The sequence below is a fragment of the Drosophila gunungcola genome, chromosome 3R (genome assembly GCF_025200985.1).
Source record: "Drosophila gunungcola strain Sukarami chromosome 3R, Dgunungcola_SK_2, whole genome shotgun sequence".
NCBI lineage: Eukaryota > Metazoa > Arthropoda > Insecta > Diptera > Drosophilidae > Drosophila > Drosophila gunungcola.
In genome coordinates this window covers 15,618,762-15,637,802 of record NC_069139.1, presented here as the reverse complement: position 1 = coordinate 15,637,802, position 19,041 = coordinate 15,618,762, and the positions used below count along the sequence as shown (strand labels likewise).

At 36.4% G+C, this 19,041-nt stretch overlaps 1 protein-coding gene across 4 annotated transcripts in view; it reads right to left on the bottom strand.

The window, feature by feature from the left end:
• LOC128251814 (sex determination protein fruitless) overlaps window positions 1-11,997 on the bottom strand; it is a 135,699-nt gene extending 123,702 nt beyond the window's left edge. For all 4 annotated transcript variants that reach the window (XM_052979003.1, XM_052979002.1, XM_052979001.1 and 1 more), the window contains exon 1: window positions 11,546-11,997. The gene's annotated coding sequence lies outside the window, so the exon portion shown is untranslated. The remainder of the gene's footprint in view (window positions 1-11,545) is intronic.
• Window positions 11,998-19,041: the final 7,044 nt, after the last annotated feature.

The window sequence follows — 19,041 nt, the reverse complement described above, 5'->3', positions numbered from 1 at the left end:
TTTGGTCTTATTTTCACAAAAATTTATAAAACATTAAAGATGGTTCAAATTTGATTCAGTTGACTTAACAAATACTTTAATATATCTTGTGAATACCACATAAATTCATGTTTAATTTTCGCATTAAAAATCATAGTCCTTACTGCTTTGTGTCAAGTTGGGCAACACAGTTTCCTTTTTGGCCATAATCGAGTTGATCATCATAATGCGCTTTGTGACGTTGTGTCAGTTTCAAGTGGCCCGGCCGCAGTGCCTTCTATGTGCTGCTTTCTAGGCGTCCCAAAAAGCTGTGCATATTTTACACAATCCAGGGGACTACCGTGCCCACTGCCATTCCTCATCGTCCGCCCCCGTGTTGCTCACACAACACCCAACTTTCGGCTGAGATTTATCGCTTTCGTGCCACTTGGCCAAAGAGTTGGCCAAAAAAGAAATGGATTTGGGGGAATTTCGCCAATGCCTTTGGCGTGGACTTGGACTTGCACCTGGACCTGGATCTGGGCATACTTTCGTCCTTCACGACAAAACATTCGTGGCTAATTTCTTATGCACAGTGGCCTCTTGAAATGGAGATTTACTTAAAGCTATAGCCCTTTTTATTAAATTAATTAATTCATCATATCTAGCTTTATTTAAAAAAAAATTCATTTTAAAGGTAAGTATAGTAAGGATTTGAGAACTGGGCATACTTTCATTCTTCACGAAATAACATTCGTGGGAATTCATTTGGGATTCATTCGGGGATTCAATAAAAGCCACAGCCCTTTATCTTAAATAAATTAGTAAAACCTCTTCTAGCATTTCATTAGTAGTTTCTTGTAGTTCCTTTAAGATAATTGTAGTGAAGATTTGTGTAGAACATAGACATCTTATAGTTTTTTATTAGAACTTAAATAAAAATAATGAATTAAAATGATCAAAAATTATCAGCTTGCTTTTAAAGATTCTATATCCTAAAAGCTTAAATTAAAATCTAAAAATATATCAATTGGCTGCTGTCGCTGGTCATAAAGCGGCCAATTTGGCACTGCATTTGGTCGATGATTGCGATGCGATCTTATCCATGTTAGGCAAATAAATTGAAAGTTATTTTGATTGCCAATTGATTGGATTTGTCTGGGCATGAATAAATTTTGGCATCTCTCTTCCCAGCATAATTGTATGCATGTGATGTAAGGTTTTAGCATTTTAATGAGATGTTTACGCCACGGCCAATCAGTTGGCCAATCTATCGTGTTTTCGTCTAATTTTCATGTAAATAAGCCACGCCCCCTAGCTCTTTACCTCCATGCGAAGTTCAATTGCAGGTTATCATTTAAAAGGTCGACCTCTAACAAGATGGAAGATCCCTAATGCCAAAACTATTGTACCATAAGGGACACTCAGAGAAACTATTACTTAGTTACAACAATCGTCAAACTTTAAAATCATGTACTTGTTGTAGCAGGGCTTGTGGCGATTGTAGTGGCACAATTTGTCTGAAAGTACAAAATTATTTATAAACTTTCGTTGTGTCTTTACTTACACAGGTTTTAATATGTATTGGGTTGGACAAATTGTTTTTTTTTTTTATCGAAATTTCCAAAATGTGTTGCTATTTTACTTTGACTTTTGGCCAAATTAGGACTTTTCAGTGCATCTGGTTGGCCTATCAAAACTGACAACAATCCGTTGTTTGACCAGAAAACACAGAGGTGAGGCTTAGGGGGGTTGAACTCACATACCTGATCCACAGTGACTGCCTAAAGTTCGGGCACACAAACGGCAGACGCACCGCTTAGTCATGGCTCGCCTTTTCGAGGAATCCTCATCCGTCCGGAAAAAGACGAAAAATGAGGCAAAGTCCAACGTAACATGGCTAAAAGGCATACCAGGCAGAAGCCAGTACCCCACTCCCCCCGCTGCGTTCCTCATTTTCCAGTACTTCACAAACCGTTTCACAAAACGTTATATGCAAATCGCATTTGGCATACATATTTAGCAGTTGTTGCCAAACAGCAGGGGAATCGACACTGGGATAAAAAAAACAGATTTTACTTTCAGCCACTTAACTTAACATGCAAATTGGCCAAGCTCGATCACATAAACTATGTAATTTCTATGTAAAATCGCAATTGAAAGTAACAGTTAACACTTCAAAAAACAAAATTAAAAGAAAAAAAAACCATATTTTACATCCTTTTACTAATTTTTGGCACTGAGCAAGCATCCTTGAGAAATGTTTAAGTTTGTAGGCTTTTATTGTTAAACTTCTTAAACACAAATTATTCTTTAAGTTTTGCAAATATATTGTAGGATTCTCGATAAGTTATTATCGTTATTATTTTTCTAAATTGTTTGCGTTATTCTTTGTTCTAATTTATTAATATTCAAGTGAATTAAATAAGTACATTGTTTAGACAGAAAAGTACTTATAATTTCTATGCCATTTTTATAAAAGGAAGTTGATGTTCTTAAGAACCTTAAAGCTCAATAACATATTGTTATTCAAATGTGTAAAGTTTTTTAAAGATTAAAGAAAATACAAAATTGGCATTTCATCATTTAAGCTTAAGATTAATAACCAATGCTTTTTTTTCTGTCAGTGCACTGAGATGCCGGAGCTTGTCCGCCCGACATTAGCATATGCCAGCGACAGTTGGCTCCTGGCAAGGTTACAAAAGCAAACGCACACGATAAATAGGATATTGCAGAAGCAGTTGGGGGAACCCCTTTGGAACCCTTTAGCCACCCAGCGTCCATGTAAGAACTTCAGAGATGGTCCCTCCCTCCCTCCTTTTCGGTCACATTAAAAGTAAAAGGAAAACATTTTTGAGCCGCTTGCTATTTATAAATGTGCTGGACATCGATATGCCCATGGATATGGTTGAGCTGAGATATCTCCGGACGGGATAATTCGTTTATCTTTGCCTGATAAAAAATGCAGCTGGCTTTTAGGCGCAGCAAAATTCTTCGATGAGGGGGTTTTTCGGAGATTTAGAGTCAGGAAATTATTGGCATCGCTTTGCCTTGAGTCTGAGCCGGGAAAACTTTTGAGTTTTGCTAATTGAAAAGCACAAAACGGGCAGCGGAAGAAGACGATTGGTCAAAAGGAAATTAATTGCAAATGACAAACACTTGACCGTAGGATATCCTTTCAATTTTAAGTTTTTTTTTTTTTCCCCCAGCCGCTCAGCCAACGGAAATATCCTTGTGCCATTTGCCAGGCCATCGATGGAATTTAATTTCCGTGCTGGCAACAAAACTTTAAACCGGCCCGGGGCATTTTTTCAAAGTTCGCGGGAAAACTTGCTGAATGCCAGGCAAGGTGAGCCGAATTTCCCGCTCACTCTTCATGTCGCCAAAGTTTTAAAACTAACGGAATGGCTAACACCAACAAATCATTGGGATACCCGTTATATAAATAATTCAAGCAAACAAAGCTGTCCCGCGATACATGAAAACTAGTAGGAATCAGGACCAGAAAGAGAGAGAGAGAGATGGAATAAAAGAGGAAAAGGGACGGCCGGCAGACCGCCATGAGTGCACAGTAAATGAGCCAAAGGTTTGGTCCCTACAGTAAATACCATGGACAATAGTTGTTTAGCCAGTAATTGATTAGGGGAAGTTGCCCTTTCAAATTTAAGGTTCAATTTTGTTGATGTTGCTAAGTATGTCGCCAACAAACTTTAATGGTACAAATTCCAAGAAAGCAAGAGGCTATTGACAAAAGTATTCAAAGTTAATATGTTACCCTTAGATTTTAGCTCATTTACTTTCCAAATTGTTATTGTCGGCTAATTGAATTTATTAAAAATATTAGTTTGTTGTAACATTTTTAGACAACCCGATTTTTAAACTTAATAAATATAGCAGCTCTTTTACTGCGTATTTTAAAATTATATTTTAAATGGGATCCTGAATTCGCATACTTTTCCAGTCGAATTTAAGGTAAACAAAGTAAAGACAATAATAGATGTTTCCCAAAAATGTATAGGTACCATATTAAAATGGCATATTTCTTTTAACCTTTTTTGAAAACTAAATTTTTTTAGGATGATGCTTAGATCACAGACTTACAAACCTTTACATTTTATTTTTCCCGATCATACTTTTTATGAAGTTACCACTGTACCGACGTGACATTCCACTGGCAATCAGGCAGCCACCTAGTCGCGGTCGTTGTTGCTGTAACTTTAACGGCACCGCCGACAGTCGCGACAGTTTGGTCCTCTACCTTTCTCCCAACCAGGAAGTCCCACCTCCTTTTTATTGCGCCCACCAGCCGCCCCTGTTTTTTTTTAGCCTCCTGTCGCCGTCGTCTGGCATTGCGGTTAATGAAAACTGCGATTTTACTTGGCGAAATTGGGTCGCAGCTCTTGTTTCAGTTTTCCGCACCTAGCTCTTTCTCAGTCTGTGCTGCTGTCTCTGTCTCTGCAGCTATTCCCGTCCCTTTTACTGTCTGCTGCTGTCGCTGTTTTTCCTGATGCGGGAAAACTGCTCGTTTTGCATTTACTTACTGGCGGCTGCTGCCATTTACTGGAGCCCTTTTTTTCCCCCTATTTTTCCTCCTTGTTTTCTTTTTGGTTGTCGCTCCAATTTTTTTGGCTGGCAGCCGACACCAAAAGCGTTTATAGGAGAAATGTTTCGGGGCAAGAAGTGGAAATCTGTCTGCCGAGAATTTCCATACAATTTACTCTATACCAGTGAACTATTCGGTTGTTGAATAAATATGGGAACAGATCATAAAGCGATACGAAGTGCTAAGAAGTAGCATAAATGGGTGACTTTTTGCAGCTTAACACATTTGTTTATAGTATATACTGTCAAAAAAATGTAGTATTCGGCTTTGAATAAATTTTAAATTACAATAAATTATACGAAATTACAAAATAAAAGTTTATCTAAGCATAAAATAAAAGACTTTCAGTTTTGCCAATTGTTACTGATCCATATATAAACTTAGAGTAGGGACACATGTATTTAAATGTATTTCTTTGTAAAAAGTAATTGTAATTCAACTTAAAAAACAGTAAAAGCTTAAAAGATCTCAAAATAATATTATATGAATATAAATAGATTTCCAATATGTAATACAAAAAAATTACACAAATGAAGCCAATCTGAGAATATAATTTTTGAGCCTCCTACTTGGGCAACCATAACATCACAAATCTTTCAATTATTGCAACATTAAGACTGTAGTATTACAAGGCCCCAAAAATATTTGGCGGACAAAAGAAATTTTGTTCCGTTTTTGTGACACATTCAAGTCGGCTTACTGTTGAATGTTTATATTTTTCTGGCGCCTCTGCGTCTGCATTTGTGCAATTCCTCGAGGGAGTCTCTTATGCTTTTAGCTGTTTCTCAATTTCTCCGACTCTGAAGTCTCTGCTGGTGGTAAATCCATAATCAGTGTCGACTTAGCGTCCATTTTAGCGGTTGCCTTTAGACATTTCCATAGATAATTTAAGAAGTCGCCGGGCAAGGCCATAAATAAACACCAAGCCACCCACATTTTTACACAGCAAATTACACACTGCTTAAAGGAAAAACCAGGGGATATGGACAAGGGTATACCCATCTCATACATGTATGCATAATTGGGGCCAAGAGAATAGCATCGAGAAAAAGAAAAGAATAATAACAATTTTAAATGATTTTTCATAAAGTAACTTATTGAAATTTTTAAACAAAATTTAAAGAATGATAGCCATGTAGATGCTTTTACTTTAAAGGAAAAATACTAATATAAGAGTTTTCGATAATGTTTGCGGATAAAAGCAAATTAAAGTCTGCGTGTGTTAACCAGATTAATGTCCCCTTTTTATGGTCTCCATCTTTAATTCTATTAATTCGACCGGAGCTGTAGTTTGTGTTTATAGTGGAATATTTTCACGCCTCAATAGCGCACATTTGTCTTGTGTAGACGGGCCACCGTTTTCAACGTTATCATTTTAAGCAGGCGCACAGGGTGCTCATGTCCTCTGGCCCAGAACAAGGACGAGAACAGGCCAAGAGCAGTGGGCTAAATGGGGAAAAATACTGGATAAAAGAAGCAAGAATGGAGGGCAGTCTGCTAGCTGAACATAAAATGCACTTGGCCGTGTCTCTGGCGTCTGGCAGGATTCGATTGGAGTGGACGCCACTGGACTGCAGTTTAAAGCCCGACCAACTCGTGACCAAGTGCTTAAAATTCTGTAAAATTGGATAAGGCCAGGCCAATGGTTTTACACCCCAAAAACCCAGAGGTGTAAATGGAGCAGAAACGCAGGCAGAATAGTACGGAAGGACACTTACAGTCGAGCTTGTCACAGAGGAATTTTTGTAAGCTACTTCTGTGTAAACTAATTTTTAATACCTTATTTTTTGTGTGTAAAAGTTGTTGTTAGCAAAACAAACAGCATTTAAAACAGCATTTTAAGTCTCAAAATTACAGACAAAACTTATGACAATTTAGTCCGAGGTAAACAACATTTTTTTAAGAAATAAACAAAGAGGTATCTAGGACTCCCAAAGTACCTATTATCGGATCCTCACTGTAGTTGAATGGTATTTACAGGCACTCAATGTGTCCAACTAATCGAGCCAGCAGAGATACAACGCATCTAATAGTCTTTGACCAGAAGCAGAGGATACGTTGCACCCAAGTGCTGGATGTGGATATTTTAAATAATTTATCAAATGCCATGTCGTGCTGTGGCATTGTTGATGCTCTTTCGGCTTCTTTGGCTTGTAATGAAATTAAATATTGATGCAGGCGTTTTCTGTCCAAGAAAAATACTAAATATCGGAAGAGCAAAACCACAGGCCTAATAAAACTGCTCATGGGCATTAGGTAATCAAAAGGTTAGCCAAGTCCAGTCATTTTACGCAATTTTACAAATTCAACTCTCTGTCCTCCCATGCCCTTCCTCCCATCTGACCTCCTCTGTCTTGAGGTCCTGTTCGAGTCATTTTATTACTTTGAGCATTTTTAAGCATTTGGGCAAATACTTTTCATGCATTTTTAAATTGAAGCAATTATGGAGCAACTGGCTTAGTAAAGACATTTTTGTCTCCTTTAATTGGCAGCCAAGCTACAGTTTTGAGCTGCATTTTGGTAGTCTTATGTAAGAGCCGGCTGGATTGTAAAATCTTCATCTTCATCTGGCCAAAAAGTTGTGCACAGAAATTCATTTAACAATTTGTGGTTTCGCACACTAATTGTTTGTCGACGGCAAGAAAGAAAGAATAGGAAAAGTGTATACAGTTGAGGTGTTCAAGCAAACCGATAAAATGGTTGGCAATTATAAGCCAAATATTTGCATATCTCCAATTCTCTTATTCCCAATTCAAATGGAATAAGAGAGACTTCTGGTATCATTAGGTATGTTAGGTATGTGCAACTTTAAAGAAATGCTCTTTTATGGCAAGGATGAATCTGAAGATAATATATTTGTAAGATTATAATCTACAATAATAGATTTGTGTGCAATTAAATAAAATAAATCTTTCTTATTTTCTGTCGCACTTTTGCGGCCAATTTTAAAGTCTAATATGCTTTTATTTAAAACGTTAAACTGTCTGAAAATACTGGTCTGCAGTTTCAAACCAGACAAGGTCATAGTGCTAAGAGGGCCTAAAACTTCAGTCAGTTGAAACGAAAACTCTTTGTCCATTCATTCCACTTTACTCTTTAAACAAATGCTGGGCACTGACTTCTTTGCTTTATGCCCAAAAGCATCGGAAAATATTAGAGTAAAAACCAAACAAAGCTAGGTTGAGAGCCCCAAAAAGTGCGCTTTATGTTATAAGTTACTTGGAGATATTAGGTCTTAAATGTGCTTCACTTCAAAATTGTTTTTTGTGGTGTAACATTTAGCATAAAGTTAAAGTGGCTGAGTTAAGCTAATCCTAGCTTAGTTCGTAAGCAACGCGAGGCTGCAAATATTGCTAAAGGCGACTACTTTCACTAAAAGCTCCTTATTTTTATGGTCAATAACACAACAAAGGCAATTTGAAAAATTTTTAAAATGCCTTCCTTTTTCTTGGCTATTTGTTTTAAATAGCTTTTTAACAATTTTTTCTAACATCTTTTACATAGACATTAGATGTTAAGTTATTTTTAAATGCTTGCTCTATTATCTTAGCAGACCATTAAACACTACAATAATTATATGTAATCCATACTGGTAAATATACATAACATGCACATTATTATTATAAACATATACTGTGTTTTTATTTTTTACTAATTAGCTTAGTAATTTTGTAAAATATTTAATAGCAATAGTCCCATTTAGTCCCCACCACTTTTTATGTTTTGTTAATTTATAATAAATTTCCCCAGTTGATTTAGATGATTTTGGCGAAGCTTTTATCTAATGCGCACTCAACAAATAGCCCATAATACTATATTATGACTACTTCCGATTTAGACTAGCCACATATGTAAACTCACCCACAAAACACACGTAATCGAGTGAAAATAAACACAGTCGTGGAATAAAATCTGTTAATGACAATAAAGTGTAAAAACATAAAATGCTGTAATTGTCGAGTGCATGGAAATGAAATTTGTAAAACACCAACCATAGCAGATGCCATTTACCACTCTTCTTTGGCATCCAATCTTATGCAACGTTGATACTGTATAATGTGCACAATGTGTTGCCAGTATAGCAACGGAGTTATGTTTGTTAATTTCCATGTTGTAAATAAATAATTAAATTACTTTGGCAGAGAAATGCATCATAATGGGCTCGACACCGGAAAGAGACTCAATAAAATACACAGCACAGCAGCAGATATTAAGTTGTTTTTAATGTGCTCGAAATGTTGTCCTCCTGTGGATCTCGGGGTCTGGGAATTATACGAGGCTGTCACAGGGGCCAGGGCCTTCATCGTTCTGCCTACAAAATCGAATTACTTCCGTATGCTGTGGCAATGTACTCACTAGCATTCATATATCCCCAATTCAGGCCACACAACAGCAACTCCATCTCGACACTTCACTTGTCCTTGTCATCCTTTTACAGACCGCCCTTTGCCCCTTTTGCCCCCTTTTCTCCCATATTTTCCCGGGCTTCCCCGGTTTTTCCCCAAACTCCCCCACTCTTGCTAACTTGTTGGACTTTTGTAACGGTTCGTCGGCATGTTCATCAGCCAGGCTGCAGTCGCAGCAGTTCGGCTTACACACAATTTACAAAATAACCTCAACACACCGACCCAATCCCCAGACCGATCCCCCCAAAAACCCGCCACTGCCTCGCCCAGGCCCTTCAGTCAGTCACACAGTCTGCCGGGCTGGGGGAGTGCGTAAATTGTCTTGTGTAAATATGCAAATTTTTTTTTATTTTTATACTCTAGATGGGAGTCTCATAATTTCAACAAAACTTTACAAGGCACTCAAGGAAATGCAGTTAAACTACTCTATCATAAAATGAAGTTCCATTTAAGTAACTCTTGGAAAAGGTTTATTTTTTAAGTTAGTTAAACGTAAATAAAGTACTCAAATAAAAATGGTAAGTTGAAAAAATTTAAATTTTATTTAATCTTTATTAACTCGTATTTTAAATGGGATTATATAAAATTCTATATGGATATTTACTTTGCTTGGTGAAATACCGGGAGCATAAATCTTAGAAATCATTTTTCCAAGGACTCTCTTGTTGTTTTAAAAACTTTTCATAAAATAAGAGAGGTTCGAAAGGTTTCTGTGGTCCTTAAGCAAACGAATACAATACATTGACATCATCATGTCAAACTTGTATTGATAATTTATTATTATTATATTGGTTATCAATTTATTAGGCTAGCTAAGATCTGTGAACATATTTACTTACAACCAATTAATTTCTTAAAGATAATTTTAGGTGCATAATATAACTACATTCGAGTTTGCTCTGAAAACCTCTTAAAAAAAAGTAGCATTTTCTATTTATCTTTTTATGTAAGAGTATTTAAAACACCGACTTCCTGTGTTATATCCTGCAAATCCTGTTTTTATTGTCAATGTTGTTGTTATTGTGTGTGTGTGTGGATCGTGGGAGTAGTGGGAGTAGTGGGCGGGGTGTTGGCAGTTCGTGTAAACAAACCAAGGCGTCGGATTAAAAAGTTTTGCATTACAAAGAGTTTTTCGGTGGCAGGGTGATGGGCAAGGCGCAGAATGGAAGCTTGCGAAAATGTTTTGATTATTTAACTGCAAGTTACGATAAAACTAATTGCAATTACAAGCGGACTCCCTCTTTATGGCCACTAATGAAATTGCCAATGCCAAGGCTGACGATTCAGCACAACTCAAATCGAACTCGGACGCAAACTTCGCATTGCTATTTTATTGGCTCGGTTCAATTCAAATGGTTTCCATTCTTTGTTGGCCTCTGCATAAATTTACCTCGGGCATTATTGATTTCCATTACAAATCCAATATTAAACTATGCCCCTGAGAGCGATAACTCGATTTATACCGTTTGCTTACTTTCTTAAACCTTTTGTAATTCAACAAAATTGAGGACACAGCTAGGATAAACCATGCACACTGATGTGTGGTTATTACAAAGGATCATTAAGAAAAATAAATATCTTTCCCCTTGGAATTGTCTTTTAATCTATGAAAATATTGACTGAACATTCTATGTTCATATTTCGTAAATATTTTTTTAGAACGCAATTTATAGAATTTGAGTTTGCACGCGGTTGAAATAAAATAATACATTTTACATTCATCGAAAAAAAATGTTTTTTTAGATTAATTGGAAACCAAACGGACTTTTTTCAAAATAAATATTTAAATTTTAGGTTTTTTTAATTTATTTTTTAAAGCTAGTCTTTTTTACTTCTATTTTTGATTATAAATAAACACAAATTAAAAATGTTTGGTAGAACAACTTTTTTTTTAAAACTAACTTTATAGTTTTATTTACTGAGAAACAATAATAATTCGATTTAATTATTTTTTTTAATTTTTTTTGAACAAGATTTAAGACCTTTTACGGTTTGAAAAAGAGACCTCAATTTTTTATTTCTCAGCCCTTTTTTTAGATTAAAGTTAAAACAAAATTAATAACACTTTTATCTTGTGTGTGTTGTTCAATCGGTCTAAGCAATAAGCCCCTTAAAAAAATTTTTTAGAACCTTATTATTATAATAATTTTAACACTTCAAATATTCCTAGATGTACTTAACGCATTAACGTTTTTTTTAGTTTTTGCTAGCTCTTAAAAAATCTAAATGATTATTCAAGTCAAAAACAAATTTGTTGTTTGCTTATTTAAATAATATTTAAGCTTACTATGACATTTTTAAAACATACTTTTTTATGTTTTTATCATAGTCATCTTACATATTTATTAAAATTACTTAACAACGTTTTTAATGATTTATGTAAAGTATTTTGATCCAAAGTACAAACGCCTCGAAAATTTCAAATAACGTGTTATTCTCTGTGCCCGTAACATATTCCTCAAAACCACTTAATACAATTTCACCTACATTAAATCTGATCATGCAAACACATATTACAAGCACTTCAAGTAACTATGAAGCAAAAGTTGGCTTTTAGTGGCTGAGAACACAGACTCACCTGCTTTTATTTGACCTTATGCGGCTGCAACTTGTTGACTTTAATGAAAATGCACTCAGAGGCTAGCTGGCACACACACGAAAAGCTGGCACAACGCACAACAAGTTAATATGTATTAGATGGGCGCTAGTGGGTCTCTAGTATCTTGGCTTAAAACGGCACTCGGTGAGACACCAACAGAAAAAAAAAGGACAAACAAAATCGGGCGGCACTCACACAAAAACACAAAGTCAGAAAATCAAGCGCAAAATCACCGAGTAAAACTTGGCTAACATGTCTGGCTAATTAGCGTTTCTAGCGCCGATTTTTACAGCGTCCTAGCATTCATGTAAAGCGCTGAATGTAAAACGCTGAACAGGACCTCAGTGTCTGGATTTGCAATGTTGTGGCAGGTTTCGGGTTGACGTCGTCCTTCGAAGGGATTGTGTGAGCTGTGCGTCCTTGCTGAAGGAGCCGCCGCGTCCAACTGACTGCTGCTGGATGTGCAAGCTGCGATTGTTGCAACGACTCTGCTGCTGCCGCAGCAAAACGCAGCAGCAGCAAAAGCAGCAGCAACACATAAACGCAGTACATGGGGGTCGGTGGAATCGTATGCATATACATATACTCGTTGTTGCCGAAGTTCCTTGCAGTCGAAGGGTTGTGTAGTTGCACTTGTAGTTGCTCGTGTTGCAACACACACAGCAGCAGCAGCAACAGCAGCAGCAGCAACAGCAATAGCAGCAACAGCAGCAACAGCAACAGCACCAACACGATGTCAACTTCGGCCCACATTGTGCAATTGGCTTAGTTCCCAGTCAACAACTATCCGCCTTACAGTGACCGTTTACAGCGGAGAGAAATGCTTTCTCTATCGCTCTGTCTCGCTCTCTGCTTTCTCTTTGCCGCTTTCTCCGAACAGCTGTTCGCCTTTTGCCGGCTCTTATCAGTGAAAAGGTAACAGCTCTCTGTTAGCGTGCAAATGCACTTTATTTTCTAGCCTTTTCGCCGTGTCTTTCCTTTCCATCGCCTTGCTTTCATATCCTTTCGGTGGGGTTTGATTTATTATGTAAAAGTACAAGGACACTGCCACATACAGTGGTAATTCTTAAATAGTATTCACCGCTTAGCGTTAATAAATATATATTATTCATGGCTTAGCTACATTCAAATTAAATGTATTAAAATAACAAAAACTTTCGTATCACAAGCCATTAACTGCCACCAAAATGTTCAAGGTCAACATGAAAAGATTAAAAAAAAATAATTATATTTTAGAAACAATATTAATAACTTAATTAAGCAAAGTATATGGATATTTTAATGATCTCAAATCGTTGTTCAAAATGAAGCATAAATGCTAACGTGACCATTTGGTTGATATTTAGACAATCTTTTTTGTTTTTTAAATAAATAAATATTGATTGTCTTATATTTTCGATCATTAAATAATTACTGTTTGTATTACAGAGAGATCACTGTACATAAGGAGCTGCGTGTGCGTGCCAAGTGTTGGACAAACAAGCTGAGCACTAAAGCCGGAATACATTTGAGACTTTTGCAATCGACTTAATTCGACGTGAGAAGGGGGGTGGGGGATAAGGTCTTGGGGGATGACAGACAATATAAAAATGGATTACCACAAAATGGAAATGGCGAAACGGCCAATTGCACTTGCCATATAAGGCAACCTAATTGCTCTATTAAACCACCTTTCAATCGCAAAACAGCCAGCCATCAATTACAATGAGTAAATCCATTATATCGCTTACTAGAACGCTGACTAAATCTATTAATAGAAAGGCGAGTGGAAAGTTTTCCACCAAGTTTTTAGTTGCCAACCGGCGCTGTTAGCAGAGTCCTGTTAAAGGTCCTCTGTTAACTGGGCCGGCACGTGTTTCTCTCTCACACGCACACAGGCAAACGTCCTTTTTTTGATTCTGTTTTGATTAATAGCTTCGTTGCAGGCTTATCAGGCGCCCACACACACATACACCCACAGCCAGGAAGTGCAACAATGTCACGTGGCCGGCATTTCCCGAAGTCTCTCGCCAGTATTCTATATCCCTCTCTTTCTCTTGCCATGCGAGTTGCCCCCATTTTCTCTCTCTGTAAAGCCTGCGCTGTTTACAGCAGTTAACTTTTTTTTCAATCGCCCTGCAATCGAACATGTTGCATCTATCCGTCTCTTTTTCACATTTCCCCATCTTGCCCCTAAACAACAACAAATAAAGAAAATAAACAAAAATAAAAATAATGCAAGCAACAAAAAAGCAAGTATTACATAAGTCGGTGCTCCACCTACGCGAATTGCTGGTTCTGGCCCTATGTGATTGTCCTATATGGCAGATCGGGTATTTTTGGTCGGTTCCTCACTTCTGGCGAATGAAAAATGCGAAATTCAATTGTTCGTTTTAATTGCCAAGCGACTGGTTCAACTGCCATTCTGTGTGTCATGCATTTTGGGGACATCAGATGTTTGGTGGTATTAAAATTTAGCCACCAATGAAGCGTTATCAAAATATTGGTAATTCATTTTTGATTGCCGTTTATCCAGCTTTGACCTCTTTCTTTTAATTAAAATTTTGTTCATTAGAACAAAGCATTTGTTTTCATAACATAAACGTGAGTTTGATTGAATTTTATAGATACATTTTGGAAGTCTTAAATATTTTAAAGCCTTTTTAGATCGTATCGTATTGTCTTGTAATAATTGTGATATTAAGAACGACTTTAACAACTATTAAAACTAAATACAAAAAACACATCTAAAACTCAAATATGTTAAATCTATATCTTGGGACATAATTGACTTCAATTTTGTATTTTAGGAAAATACTTAAATGTATTCTTTAACAACGTTAAAAATCGTAGTCTTTTTAATTTGTTATTCAATTATGCAAAAGAATGTGTAATTAAAATTTAAATCTTTAACAGTTTTCAAAATAAGAGTTAGAGTGGTTCTTCCCCCTCAGATAAAAATCAAGGTCGGATAAAAGAGGTATAGTAAACAAATTTCCGAAGAAATTATATGTTTGAATTAAAGCATTATTAATGTACAAACTATTTTTATTAACTACGTTTTTCTTACCAGTGCAGTTAACTCAGTTTAGTTTCGGAGGATTGTACCACAGATGAGTGATCTTTATTCGTCGTTTGACTCTTTTTAACTGCGAAGTTTTTCCATATGGAAATTATATTTATGGGACTTGGGACGAAGATCCCAACAATACATTAAAACCATAAGCCAACACATATTTGGTTTGAGTTTTTAAAAACATACACTTACAATTTAATTAAAAAAATTTCACATATAACATATATTTAAATGCATATGCTATAATTAATTATTCTTATTCAATAACGTTAATTACAAATACCTACTTTCAAAGCAGTGATGTTAATGATTCGAATAAAACGATTAAGGCTGCTTAAAAATGGTCATTATGAGGTTAACTAAATTAAATACTTTTTTAAAGAGAGTTTCAATTAATTTTGCATTAAATAAATATAAAATTTGGAACTCATGTGTGACCGAAATTAAAATCCTGAATCGGTGAACTTATTTTGGGCTGCAGCCGTGCACAAAACTCCTCCTCTTGCAACATGTTGCAGCGTAATCGCTTCCCCAGTTAAGTTGGTCGAGGATGTTTGCTGTGCTGCAACGTAGGATTCAAGGGGGTGAGAGGGCGTCGGACTTGGAGGTCGGGTGATGGTGTGGGCTCCCTACAGATTTTGCATTTACTCCGCTGCCTTTTTGGCCATTGCCAGGACTCTTGTTGCAGTACGCAGTACATGTCACCTACATACACATACACATGCATACACACGGATGGCACACATGCGTGCTCCGTTTACATAGGAGCCGGCCAACCAACGGCGTTCGTCCAAGTCGCCTACACATTGGCGGGTGGCCTTGGGGGGGGCGGCAGTGGGTCGGTGGGCGGTGGAGGGTTCGACACTCTCATTCGTCGGCCGCTCAAGGACCCCCGCCCCGCCCCCCCTCTTTCGGGCCATACAATGTTGCTCGGTTTGGGCCTCGTGATCTCGGGCCTTCGTAACCGAAAAGCCAAATAAAGGGGGGGCGGCGCAGGGGCGTGGCATTCTGGATTCGAATCGTCGTCGCGACGAATGCGTAAAGTTTACAAAAAATATCCTTGCAACAAACTGCATTTAAATCTCCTGCTCTTTGGTTTCATCCGAATTTTCGTTTTAATTTTTGTTTGCCTCTGCTGTTTGCTCTGCTGTTTCCTTTTGTCATGTTTTTATTTTCTCGCCCCCAGGCCTTTTATCGGTCTCGTTGCTTGGCATAAATTTTAATCTTAATTAAATGCAATTTTAATAGCATTTTTAATTGCAAAGAAACCGTTTCTCCGAAAACAAAGTTACCTAACAGTTTTGCCTTTTAAACTTGAATATTTTTTTTAACCAATACCTCTTTTTATCAAGCCGTTTTTATTTATATTGTATTTTTTTTATTAATATTGTTTATTAGTATTGATATTTGCGCGACCACTTAAGAGATTCTTTTTCTTCTTCGGCACCAATTAAACATAATTTTTTGATATTTAAATGTACCATTTTGCTTTAAATGTACCATCTTGCCAAATCTATAACTTAATTTAGTTGAAATGATATTGCTTACAAATGTACATTGGATTTTATTGTTCCGTCAGAAAAATAATCCTGAAACTTGGCAATATGGTTGAAAGCAAACAAATTTTTGGGGCAGGAATTCGATTTTCTTATACGCTCATCACGGTCAAATGAATTGTCTGTCCTTTCTGAATGACGACGTCGAATGTGAGTGAGTTGCTCCTTGATGAGAACGCCAAATGGCTTGTGTCTTCATTTATGGGAATTGTTAGCTGTTGTTCTTCTTGGACCTAGTCACAATTTTGGCTTTGTTTTTTGGCTGCATAACAGAGCTCAGAAGAAGTCACTTTTGTGAACAAAGGGACCGATGGCAGATTCCTTTATTCTTTATATGTTCTTATACTTTATGGTAACAAGATGTTTTAGATATTTTAAATGATCTGCTGGCCAAAAAAATGATAAGTTGCAATATAGAACAATTTGAAGCACACTGTCTTTCTTTTTATAAGTAAGGTTACTTTTAGGCCCTCCTAAAGATAGTCTACAAATTAACCTACATTCATTAATATACCTCAAGTATTTTGACCCGGACTTTATTATCTTTTATAATTTTTAAAAGAATTTTTTCACAGTTTGTATGGCAATCTTAAAAACACACGTCTCATTCAAGCTACGAATTAGGATAAACAATTTACCCAAGTTTCAGAAAATTTATTTTTAAGAATAATCCCTTGCAATGAACTGCACCAGCAAAATAATTTTTATTTACAAGCAAAGACTCTTCAGGCAATTGTTAAACGCAATGGAATTTATAGGCGACTGAAACTTTTCACTTCCCTTTTTGTTTATTTCCGGCTAGTCTGTAAATTTGTTTCTATTAAGAAACAGAATTTTAATTGTTTTGGCTTCAGTTTCTGCCCACTTTTTTAGAAGTACTTGGTTAGAATTAATAAGGCGTGAAGTAAAAATAAAAAAATTCTTTTGGCCGATTTGAAACAATTTGCACAGTTGAAGTTAAAAGGTTCGCTAGTAAGAATATATGCAAAAATTAAAATCAAATTTGTGTCAATTTTAATTTCTAATGAGATACTTAATAAAACTAGCATAGTTTTCTTTTAAGGTAATTTTCTTGATAAAGAATTGCCTTATTTTGATGTAATTAACTTAATTTTAATTGCATTTTTTTCTAAACTTAAAATTTTTTAAACATATTAAAACTATGAAAAATGTACGAGAATCATGCATAAAAAAATCCTTCTGCAAGAAATCCGGAATCTAAGTAGAGCTGCTTATCTGCTAAGCTAAACAAGCAGCCGCCAGAAAACAAAACCGAAACTAAGACTGAGCCCGAGGAGAACAACAAACAACAATTCCCATAAAGAGACACAAGCCATTTGGCATTTCCATCATGGAGGAACTCACTCACATCCACATGCGGCAACCACTTCCACGTCAGCCTCAACATCTTTATCCAGGGACGACGACTCATTTGGCTGTCGTCGCCTGTAATGCGGTGCGAGGAATTTCCGGATCCCGTCGCCGGGCTCCTGACTCGATGATTTCTAGAAATTCGTTTGTTTTCCATGCCAAGTTCGAGCAGCTTCCACTGACGGAGTGATGAAATCCTCTGACGGGATGTGCAGCCCATTTGTAAGCAAAAACATTTCAGCTAAATTAGTTTATGCATTCTGGGAATTGGAAAATTTCCTAATGAGAACGTGGCTACATATAATAGAAAGTTTTCTTAAAGAGTGCAAAGCGAGACTAAAATGCACGCCAATGTTTTAAAATTCAATTTAATTAAGATACAACATATATCTAAGGGGGCAAAAATGTTTTACGATTTGTCGTTTGTCTAAAATCTGATTGAAGAGTAAGAGAAAGAAAGTATAACCAACTAAATGAATAAATACATATTGGAATAAAAAGCAATAAAAATAGTAATAAAATAATAAAAATAGATTATACAAAAACGTTTTTTTGCCATAATGTATTTTTAAGCGATTAATGGTTATATTTATATTATTATATTAATTTATATATTTACTTTTACAAAGTAAACAAAAATTTAAAGCTACACGTTTCCTAAGGAACCAAATTTAGTCCTTAATCCAGCCTAGTCGGCTTAAAGTGGCATGCTGAAAATATCGCCACGGCTATCCACTTCCGGATAGCAGCAAACTTACAAGCCACTCAAAAGCGAATTCCGGAAATAGGAAGTGCAACACTTGCAAAAACTTTCATCTTTGGCAGCGGCTGCTTAATTTTAATTATGCCCCGCTTATAAATTCAATTGCGTTTAACAATTGCCAACAAAATTCGCCGGCTAAGAGCGGAAAGTTTTGCGTTACTTCAAAGCGAGCTAGACGTCGACCAGACTGAACAGTTTACAGGATTAGTTGCTGCCGAAATGGAAAATTAATCCACGCAGCTTTTTGCGAAAGACAAAGAAAGGCGGCTGGCCTGTTAAACATGACTCTTAACTTGAATGGCGGAGTTTTAATGGGCAGGAGGCCGCAGCTACTTCACTTAATGATGCGACAATTGTCCCAAAATTAAATTATTCAAAATTCAATTGAGGGCCAAGTCCTCGGCCCGAGAATCCAGACAAAGGCCAAAGTCCTTCAAAATAATATTTATTTTTGGAAAAATCCTTTCACTGCATCCGCCAATAGTTTTCATTTCCGAATCCAAAGGTTCCAGAGAAGAAGGCAGGTGATATGGAAATTAAAATTCGAATTCATGTCTACTAACCCAAGGCGTAGGCTAGAAAAGAATGCTACATCCCAAGAAATGAAAGGCACACGTTGAGAAAATCAATGATTTTATTCGAGGTACAAATTTAATCAATGGTATTTACAATTTAGATCTAAAAGTTTAATTTTGTTAATACCTTTCAAAGATATTCAACGTTTTTTAAC